At 50.7% G+C, this 9,991-nt stretch overlaps 1 long non-coding RNA gene across 1 annotated transcript in view; it reads right to left on the bottom strand.

Moving 5' to 3' along the window:
• Positions 1 to 1,618, bottom strand: part of LOC138850170 (uncharacterized) — a 39,842-nt gene extending 38,224 nt beyond the window's left edge. Inside the window, exon 1 of the long non-coding RNA XR_011389779.1 lies at positions 1,580 to 1,618. This is a non-coding gene — a long non-coding RNA (uncharacterized lncRNA). The remainder of the gene's footprint in view (positions 1 to 1,579) is intronic.
• Between the last annotated feature and the right edge of the window lie 8,373 nt (positions 1,619 to 9,991).

The raw sequence follows: 9,991 nt of genomic DNA, 5'->3' as shown, positions 1-9,991 counted from the left end.
AGTGTAGCTGCCCATTATTCTTCATTTCAGAAGGTTTCATTTCCTTCACAGACTTCATCACAGTATTAACTAGAGATTTTATTTGCTTACTGTCATTCTCCTCCTCTATGATACAAGTTCCATAAGAGTAAGTGCATTCTATTGGCCTGGCATAATTCCTGGCACGTGATGCGTATCTAGTTGATATTTGTGTAAGGAATGAAGAAATGCTCAGTCCAGAGGGAGATGCCAAGAGGCACATGATGGGGTCCCTACTTCAAGTCTATTTGGGGAGTGAAAAGATGGGTGTGTGGAAAAACATAGCCAATGAACAAGGGCATTCAACAAATGGTCTTGGGATAACTGTTTAAGGCAGAGCTGGGCTGGGCATGTCCAGCCTGTGGACCATAGAAGGCCCTCAGAGTCGCTTGATCTGGCCTGCCAAAGTAACCGCAGGTGAAACTAGAGATTCAATAACTGTACAGCAAACTAATTTTTAAGTTGATAATTTTGTAGGGCCCACAAATGATGTTATAAATATCCGAATGGGCGGGCGCCGTGGCTCAATAGGCTAATCCTCCACCTGTGGCGCTGGCACCCTGGGTTCTAGTCCCAGTCGGGGCACCAGATTCTGTCCTGGTTGCTCCTCTTCCAGCCCAGCTCTCTGCTGTGGCCCGGGAGTGCAATGGAGGATGGCCCAGGTCCTTGGGTCCTGCACCCCACGGGAGACCAGGAGAAGCATCTGGCTCCTGGCTTCAGATCAGCACGGTAGGCCGGCCGCAGTGCGCTGGCCGCAGTGGCCATTGGGGGGTGAACCAATAGAAAAAGGAAGACCTTTCTCTCTGTCTCTCACTGTCTAACTCTGCCTGTCAAAAAAAAAAAAAAAAAAAAAATCCGAATGGCCCTTGGCGGAAAAAAGTTTACCCACTCCTGCTTTAAGGCAATCATAGGCAAAAATAATGGACCTCAAGCTGAACTTCATTCCTTACACAAAAAGTGAGCTCAAAATAAATCACAGACCTAAGTGTAAAATATCTTACTCCCAGAAGAAAACATGGGAGAAAATCTCCACGGATGAGGGCAGGGTGACAGGTTCTTGGACATGACACCAAAATCACAATCCCAAAGAGAAAACTGATAAATCACAATCCATAAAAGAAAACGATCGAAAAACTGAACTTCACCAACATTTAAGACTTCAGTTCTGTGGAAGACCCCGTTAAGAAGATGGACAAGCTGCATTTGCAAATCACACTTCTGACAAAGGCCTTGTATCCAAAAATATTTTAAAAACTTTTTTAAATTCAAAATTAAAAGCTTTAACAATCCAATCCAAAAATGGACAGCAAGTTTCAACAGACGTTTCAGCAAAGAGAATATGCAAATGGAAGACAGGCACAAGGAAGATGTTTGCCATCATTAGCAAGCTGGGAAATGCAACTCACAGGACAATGATGCACCGCAATCAGGATAAAACACGAATTACAACGACACCAAGTGCTGGAGAGGATGTAGGGGAAGTGCTGCTTTCAGGACCACGAATCGGTACACACACTCCAGGACACAGCTTAGCAGTTTCCAGAAAATCAAGCACACTTACCGTACTCATAGAGCCAGCAAGTGCACTCCTGGGCGTTTATCCTGTAGAAATGAAAACACATTCACGTGAAAATCCGTACACGCATGTTCACACCAGCCTTATCGGTAAAAGCCAGAGAGTGGCAACAACCCCAGCGTCCTCCAGCAGGTAACCCTCACGCGGTGGCTGACCACTAGGCAATAAAAAGGAGCAGATGCCACAACTAGGGCATTATGCTGAGTTCAAAAAGGTAATATCAAAAGAAGATATGCCATGTGATTCTACTTATATTACACCCTCAAAGTGACAACACTATACAGATGGCAGGCCAGCACTGTGCCGGCACCCAATATTGGCGCCAGTTCGAGTCTTGGCTGTTCCACTTCCAATCCAGCTCTCTGCTGTGGCCTGGGAAAGCAGTAGAAGATGGTCCAAGGCCTTGGGCCCCTGCACCTGCATGGGGGACCTGGAGGAGGCTCCTGGCTCCTGGCTTCGGATTAGCACAGCTCCAGCCGATGCAGCCAATTGGGATGGAACCAGCAGATGGAAAACCTCTCTCTCTGCCACTTCCTCTCTCTCTGTGTAACTCTTTCAAATAAATAAATCTTAAAAAAGTAAAAAAAAAAAAAAAAAAGTTGGGTGTTTAAGGCTGGGTTGGGAATGTCCAGCCTCTGGTCATAGAAGACTCTCAAAGTTGTTTGATCTGGCCCTGCCATGGCAACCACAGATGGGATGTGAGATTCAATAACTCTAGGGGCCGGTGCTGCGGCAGAGTGGGTAAAGCCGCCACCACCTGCAGTGCCAGCATCCCAGGATCCGCCTGCTCCACTTCCAATCCAGCTCTCTGCTGTGGCCTGGGAAAAATAGCAGCAGATGGCCCAAGTCCTTGGGCCCCTGCACCCATGTGGGAAACCCGGCAGAAGCTCCTGGATCCTGGCTTCAGATTGGTGCAGCTCTGGTTGTTGTGGCCATTTGGGGAGTGAACCGGAGAATGGAAGGCCCCTCCCCCTCCCCCTCCCAGTATAGATAACTCTAAATGCACAGGATAAATGTGAGAAGCTCAAAGCATCCAGAGGAGGCCTGGCTACCAACCAGTGGGGCAGAGCCAGGAAAAGCTTCAGTCCAATCGGTGTCTGCTACATCCGCATCCCATGTCGCACACCAAGCATCACACCACACACTAGGGACATTCAGGGACACTGGTCTTATTCCCAAAAAATTAAGAGGGCAACGAGCAGAACAAGGATGGGGAAAAATGGCTGTTGGTTGGGTCTGATGCCCAGCAGATGGACTGTGGGTTGAATCACAGCTCTGACTCCATTAATCACCTGGATCTGGATGCCCTCACCCAGCAGGGGAGCTGGGACGATACTTTAGGTCCACGGCTCCATGTCCACTCAGACTTGGTGTCCAACAGTTCTTGAACACCTAGGTGCTCCCAATTCCCAGGACAGAATGACCTCGACAAATGGACACAGGTCCGTTCAGGGGAAGCAAAGGGCTACTGTATGCTTGGTTTTATAAGGAAACCTAGACAGCCCTTCGGCCAGTGACTTTAAGGTCTAAACACTGGCTTAAAGGCAGACCCTGGGAGGCAGTGGTGACCGTTCAAGCTCCTGCCACCCCTGTGGAAGACCTGGATTGCATTCCTGGCTCCCCGCTGCCTATCCCACTCTCTCCATTTCTCTCTCTCAAATCAATACAAACTTTTTCTTTTAAATAAGATATGGCTTAGGTCTGGATGCTGGGCAAGGGATTATATCCTTTTATTGGGCCTTGGTCTCCTGTTTATCTCTTCTGGATTTCCTGTGCTGCTGTGAGCAGACTTGTTCCCTTACTGATTGCATCTGCAGTCTCAGGCCATTTTCGGTCAGTGACGGTCAGCACGCATGACAGCTGTCCCTCAGACAGCGTGGCCTCGACTCATGCCATGTGAAGATGCTCTGATATTTACCGAAGTTGAAATCCCCCAGATGATCCACTTCCCGTTTCTCTAACGAAATGCCTGGTGCTGGGCATGTACAAGAAAGAAGGTACAAGAAAGAAGGTTCAGGAGCTCCCACTTCCAGGGCTGCAAGTCTCCGGCGAGGGCCTCACAGAGGATGCTGTCACCATGGCGGTGACAACAAGAGACAGAGATCACACCGCGAGGACATGGAGCCAGGGAGCAGGGAGGGGCCAGGGCTGCTGACCTGTGACTCTCTCCAGAAACCACCAGGGTCTCACATGAATGGCGTGAATTCTGTTCGAGGGCAGCGCCCACAGTGGGAGCCAATTTCTGTAGCAACACCTTCATGCTAACTCAGCCCTGGTCTACAGAACAGGGCCACAGCTCAACCACTACTGACGGCAGTGCCTCCCACAGCATATCCCCTACCCGCCAAGCTCCTGTAGAGAAGGCACCATCAACAGATGTTCTGCTGGATCTAGCATGCACCTGCTCCCACACACACACTCCCTGCATCTTCTCATCCCTGCTTGCACCACCTCCCATGGCAGGTGCTGCACTCAGTTTTGTTCAGCATGGGCTTCCTAACCTTTTCCATGCCCCTGGGAGCGACCCAGTGTAAGAAAGCCCCATTTCCTAGGGTCCTGCACCTCCAAATCCCTAGCCAGTGCTGTGCTCTGTTCCTCTGATCAACCCTTCAGATCCAGGCCCATGCACACCCCCAGCACCTACAGGTGTTATCTGGCTAAGTCCTGCAGCCCCCGTGGGGTGGTCTCTCCTCCCGTATCAGGCTCGTCATGTTCCTATGATTCGAATTAATTTGTGGCTTTGTGCCCAGGGAAGCAGTAGGGCCAGCTCCTAAGTGGCACCTGTTGCCTTCAGGGGAGGGGATTTGCATTGTGGGACAGCCCAGCCTGGGAGTTCACAGACTCCTGGGGCATCCACATAGATGTCTCTGTCCCATATGTCAAGGTCCCAGGTTTTCCCCACAAGGGGCTTGGCCTTGGCTTAACAGAACTGCCTGGTCAGACCTGTCACTCGTTTGAAGCTCAGCCACTCACACTAGCAGATCCTGGCTTGGGTCCCTGCCCTCTACTGAAGCAGATTAGAGCCTCACCACAGGCAGCAGAGGCCCTCAGGCTCCTCGCCTGTATTCAGCTGCCTGCTCTGGGCCTTCAGCTGTCACTCTGCCATGCAGCCCAGAGCCTTACCCATGTAGCTACCGTGAATGCCAGACTTACCCACTCCACGCCAGGGTGACTGACAGCTGGGCCACCATCTTGTCGCAGGTGCTCCCTGCCTCCCACACCATCAGCCCTGGGATGAGTGATCCGGCCGAAAGCCCAACAGGCCTACTGCTGACTTGGATTAGCCCCTGTGGGGACTGTCACAGACTCCAGACCTGCAGGTGGAGCCTGGGGTCCAGATGTTTCATAGAGATCCACACCAGCAGAAGGAAGGATGCACAGGAACAGAGCCAGGCAGAGGGGGAAGTGGAGCTACCGTCCCGTGCACACAGCCAACCTGGGAGAGAGCCTGGAGTTAATGTGACCCCAGGGTTGCCCTGGACAGCACCAGATGAGGGCGGCCCTAAGGGGGACTTGGCCTTGGGCAGGGAGCCACAGCCGGAAGGAAGGCCCCTGCCACCCTCCTGTAGCTGCCCTAAAGGCTGAGCGGAGTGATGAAGGAGAAATCAAACCCATTCCAGCTGACGAGAAACTTCCACCAGGAAGATGTGACTTGGGGTTGGGATTTCAACACAGGAGAGAAGGGGGAGATTCTCTCAGTTGGGAAAGCACCCAAAACATTCAATACAGGAGAGCCAGCAGCTCCGGGGGAAGAAGCAGACGGACACAGGTAGTCCCCGGGGGAGGCTGTGCTCTGAGCCTGGAGCCTCACCTTTAGGAAGCCTCTGTGTGCTTACTCTATGTGTTCTGCCTCTTGAAAAGGAGGCATGGCTGGTGCTGAGCCCAAGTGCCATCCAAACACAGAGGGCTCCCAGCTATGCCCCCGTGGAACCCATGACTCTAGCATAGCTCCTGGGAGAACGAATCGGAAGGAATTAATTTTGCTACTGAGAAAACAAGGGGGAACCTGCTCCCCAACTCCCTGCAGTGTCGCTGGCACTCTGCACTTCTTCCCTGCTGCTGGCTTCTGCCCAGGGTACGTTAGGCGGGGGGTGGCCCCTCGCTCCCCACAACACCAGCTGACTGCTGGCAGAGGCCTGGAGATTCACCCACGCCTCAGACATCGCATCGTGCCAGAATGTGCATCAGACTGCATGTTGCTAGCCTGGGAACAAAGTTCAAAATCTCATGTGTGGTTTCTATCAAATGCACATCATATTCACACCATGGCAAAGTAAAATAAACTTGGGTTGAACTATCTTATGTTGGGGATCATGTGTATTTAACAGACTACAGGGACAGCAGAATGACCCCTTGGCCAACCATACACACCTTGTGGCATCCTGCAATACTACTTCTTTGATTAATTTGAAAGGATCAAAATTGGGGACCCTCAGAGAAAAGCACTCCCAATTTGAGAAGAAAATAACACAGAAGAGAATTTTCTTTTTGTTTTTTACATTTGCTTTCAATTATTCTTGAATCCAGATAAATTCAGAGTCCCCTGGTACCTCAGTTCCAATTCCTTTCCAGAGGTGACCATGGTCAGTGGTTATCTGACTGTATGCACATACATGCTTACATGGAAAGCACTGTCAACTGTATGTATTTAAAATGCAGAGAGAGCGAGAGAGCGAGCGAGCGAGCACACCTTCTATCCACTAGTTTACTCCCCAAATGCCTGCAACAACTAGGGCTGAACCAAGCTAAAGCCAGAAGCCCAGAACTCAATTCCTATGTAGGTGGAAGGGACCCAAGTACATGAGCCATCACCTGCTGCCCCCAAGCTGTGCACTAGCAGGAAGCTGGAATCAGAAGTGGAGGAAGACCGAACCCAGGCACTCTGAAACTGGATGCAGCTGCCCTAAGCAGTGTCTTGACTGTGGCACCAAATGCCAGCCCCAGAAAACATTTTTTGTGGAAGCATTTTAAATACATATTGTCCCTCATGCCCTGATACCTGAATTTGTCCACATCAATATGTCTTGGCAGTCTTTATGCATCGGCAGGCAACACTTTGTAACCCATTAGTGTGGAAAGGCTGATTTCTCCCCGATTGCCCTTCCCCGCGTGGAGCTGGTTAGGACAAGCCAAGAGAAATTTTTTGCTACAACCTGGATCTCATGCGTGGCTGCTTCTCTGGCTGGCCTGCAGCCGTTCCACCTCTTATGCCAGGTGTGTTTTTGGCTTCTTGATAAGGGCATCAGTGGTTCTGGCTGGGTACTCATCCCAACAAGCTGGAGATGATTTGGATCGTATGGATGGATCCAAGATGATCCAAGATAGATTTGGATCCTCTGGACTCCAGCTGGTTCTCCAGCCCCTCACTTCAAATGCCTCTTCTCTGCCTGCCTGCCCAGTGTGCCTGAAGCTCCAGCATCAACAAGAAGCAACAGACTCACCAAGACTGGTGAACCAGTTCCCCAAGAGTGGAAAATCAAACCTTTCCCTCTCTCTCTCTCTCTCTCTCTCTCTCTCACACACACACACACACACACACACTCCCAGTGATTCCACTTTCCTAGTTGAACTTTTAGGGATACATCACGACACGACATTGCTTGTTCTTTTTACATGCCATGGAAATGCTCTCCTGGTACTTTCTATGCCCTAACAGGGGAGTCAGCCATGTCTTCAGGGAGCCCTCGTTCCTGCAACCAGAACAACGGTGTCTGGAAGCCAAGGTCAGGGCGTTAGATATACTCACTGCTCGTGAAGTAGCACTCTTCCTAGGCCCTCAGAGCTTAGAACTGGTGCATTTTTTTCCACTTTACTTGAAAGACAGAGAGAGAGGGAGGAGAGAAGAGGGAGAAGGGAGAGAGGGAGAGAGGGAGAGAGGGAGAAAGGGAGAGAGGGAGGGGGAGGAGGAGGGAGAGGGAGAGAGAGAGAGAAGGAGAGAGGGAGAGAGAGAGATGCTCCATCCATGGACTGATCCCCCAAATGAATGCAACAACTAGAACTGGGCTAGGCCAAAACCAGGAGCCCAGAACCCAATCCAAGTCTCCCGGAGCGGAGCCAAGCACCTGAGCCATCACCTGCTGCTTCCAAGGCGTGTGCCAGCAGGAAGCTATGTTGGCACTCTGCAACAGGACGTGGGTGTTCCCTGTGGCACTTTAAACACAGATCTCAATGGGTGCCCCAGAGCTGGTGGACATGCCATCTATCTGAGTGTCACTGCCCATCCATCTACTTAAAGCCAGGAGTTCCCACAGGAGCCTGCAATCCCAACCCCACACCAGAGGGTTCACTGAAATTTAATCCTTCTCCAAAAGTCCAACTCCCTTCTCTGACGTTGAGAAATGTGGCGCCCATCAAGTCCTACTCTATTTACTAGCATGATGAAATAAGCCCGCATCACCCTTCCTGGACACCCCTGGACACCTTTTCACCTTCTGCCTTTATCCACCCACCCCGTTGTGTGAACACTCTTGATTTTCTGTACTGCGACAAGCCCACCCACACAGGGTCATTCCTCCATCTGCATGCCAGGCTCCTGTGTGCGAAGACGCCTTTCTCGTTCTATTCAGACACTAACAGAAGATCAGACTTGCAGGCCTCTCCTCTCCCTGAACCCCCTCTTCTCCACCCAGATTCTGCTGCCCACATGATGGTGCTCCCCTGTATCACCCGGACCCCCTCCTCACCCTTCCTAAGCCCTGACTCTATCCCTCCTCCTGGGCTGGCTTCTTGTCCCCATGCTGGGATGTTTTTCAACATAGACGCCCTCCTCACCCTGCTCAGGCTCCAACACCTTATTCCAGACCACAGAAGTTTTGCCCTGGGTACACAAGGGCTGGCTTAGCTTTGTCCTAGAGGCTTTAGGAACAGTCTGTTCAGAAAGAGATGGGAAAACATAAGAACGGAGGGAAAGAACCTCCGATAACCTAGTTCCTAGGTGAAGAGTAGTCCACAGCAGGCAAGAGGGGAAGTGAGACCAGTGAGAGGCTAGCCCAAGAATTCCAGCAATATAGCGGAGCCATGGGCAGCGAAGGTGATGAGACCGGTCACATTCTAGACATTTGCAGGGCAAGCTGATACGGTGTGCTGACATGACACTTGCAGAATTCAACCCAAGGATTGTTTCTTGTCTGTCTTGTTTAGTCAAGGCTGTCTGACTATAATTAGAAACCCACTCACGTGAACTTAAGCACAGAGGATGAATTTGTACAGATTCAGATGCATCTCAGAACCCACAGGCTAGGGGAACAGCCAGGCCTCCAGAATTCGGGGCTGGGACGGGCTTCCTCCTCCTTCCTCTCAGTCACCAAGGCTGCTCCCTGCAACCTGCTCTGTCCCCCTCATCACAGGGCAGAGATGGCAGTGATGACCACGGCTCTTGTGTTACACACTCTTGTTCAGCAGACCCTTGGCAACCAGCTATCGCCTGATGCCCAGGTCCAAGTTCCCAGGAGAGACCATCTGTGTGACCCAGTGTGTGTCAGCAGCCCACCCACTAGGGGGCCAGGTTGGTTTCTTGAAGGAAATGATCTGAAGTTGCAATTTCCTGAAAACTCACTGAAATGAACTCTAGATTTAGGAAGAAGCAGCTATAACCATCCTTGGGCCTTAAAGATCCAAACAGGTTAGTTTAGGCTGCACTGGCACCACAGGTAACCTGGAGGCTAATAATCAGGATACCTGCAGTTTACCTTTCCAAGATTAAATGCACCTGGAGAAAAAAAAAGGGGGGGGGGCAGGGGACTGGTCTACAGAATACAAACTTGGTTCTCCTTAAGTCAGGGAGCAAGCACATTGCAGGGATGAGGGATCCATGGGCAAATCAGATACACCCTGAAAGTCACTTAATGCTTTTAAATGCAAAGCATGGAGGTTTGTGTGTGGCTCAGAAGGTTAAGACACTGCATGTGATACCAGCATCCCATATGGCTGCCAGTTCAAGTTTCAGCTTCTCTACTTCCAATCCAGCTCCCTGATGATGCATCTGGAAAGCACTGGAAGATGACTCAAGTCCTTGGGCCCCTGCCACCCATGTGGGAGACCTGGATGAAGTTCCTGGCTCCTGGCTTCAACTCAGCCCCAGCCCCAGCTGTTGTGGCCATTTGGGGAGTAAACCACTGGATAGAAGATCTCTCTCTCGCTCTCTTAGTAACTCTGCCTTTCAAATAAATAAATAAATCCTTTTAAAAATGCAAAGAATGAAATTCTTGGCCCTGACATTGGACTGGTCCAACTCCAGGCATTGCAAGCATTGTAGAGTGCACCAGCAGATGGAGGATCTCTCTCCCTCTCTGCTACCCTGCCTTTTAGACACATAAGTAAATAAAAATTTTAAATGCCAAGAACGGAGCAGCAACTAAAAAAACACACAGAAACCGATAAGCCACAATCCGTATCCTT

This window comes from Oryctolagus cuniculus, chromosome 6 (genome assembly GCF_964237555.1).
Source record: "Oryctolagus cuniculus chromosome 6, mOryCun1.1, whole genome shotgun sequence".
In the NCBI taxonomy this organism is placed as follows: domain Eukaryota; kingdom Metazoa; phylum Chordata; class Mammalia; order Lagomorpha; family Leporidae; genus Oryctolagus; species Oryctolagus cuniculus.
The sequence above is the reverse complement of the archived record's forward strand: the minus strand, read 5'-3'. Positions and strand labels throughout refer to the sequence as shown.